Below are 726 nucleotides of genomic sequence, written 5' to 3' on the forward strand. Positions count from 1 at the left end.
GGTAAGATTATAAACAGGGTTTTTCATATTAGTTAGGTGAAACACAGGGATGTTTGGGGCTGTGAAACATTTATTTAGGTCTAATGCAACTCACGTGTTTGGTGTATGGCTGAGGAAAGACTCTGCCATGGATAAGGGCTAAAGCAAAGGAAGTGAATCCTGGTACCCTCATTATAGTCCCACCTTGCATTTAGCTTGCTCAGCTCCCCCCCACCAGAGCACCTGATAACTCCCAACCCAAAGAGTAAAAAGTACAAGCTGTGAGAGCCCTTAGGAGACGCTCCTAACCAAAAATCTCCATAACTCTTATAATAAGTATATTTTTCATCTTAGTTTGAAATTTTCTAATATTTTTAGACATTCATGATAACTGGCAAGTATAGAAATCACTTGTAATTTTGGGTGAGCCCATTTTCAGAACTTCTTCTTCTGTGATAGCTGGTTAAGAAGAGGGCTCTAGAGAAGCCAGTAGCATATGCTTATCGTCCCCGATGCTTGAGAGGCTGAAGCAGAGGGGTCATTTTAGTTCAGAAGCAAGAGCTAAGCCGGGACAACATAGAGACTTTATCTCAAAAATACCCAGGAGGCTTACAAAATAGCTCATACTGTCAGGTGGCCCTCTGCCCTATACACACAAGAAAGAAAGAAAGAAAGAAAGAAAGAAAGAAAGAAAGAAAGAAAGAAAGAAAGAAAGAAAGAAAGGAAGGAAGGAAGGAAGGAAGGAAG

This window comes from Mus pahari, chromosome 2 (genome assembly GCF_900095145.1).
Source record: "Mus pahari chromosome 2, PAHARI_EIJ_v1.1, whole genome shotgun sequence".
NCBI lineage: Eukaryota > Metazoa > Chordata > Mammalia > Rodentia > Muridae > Mus > Mus pahari.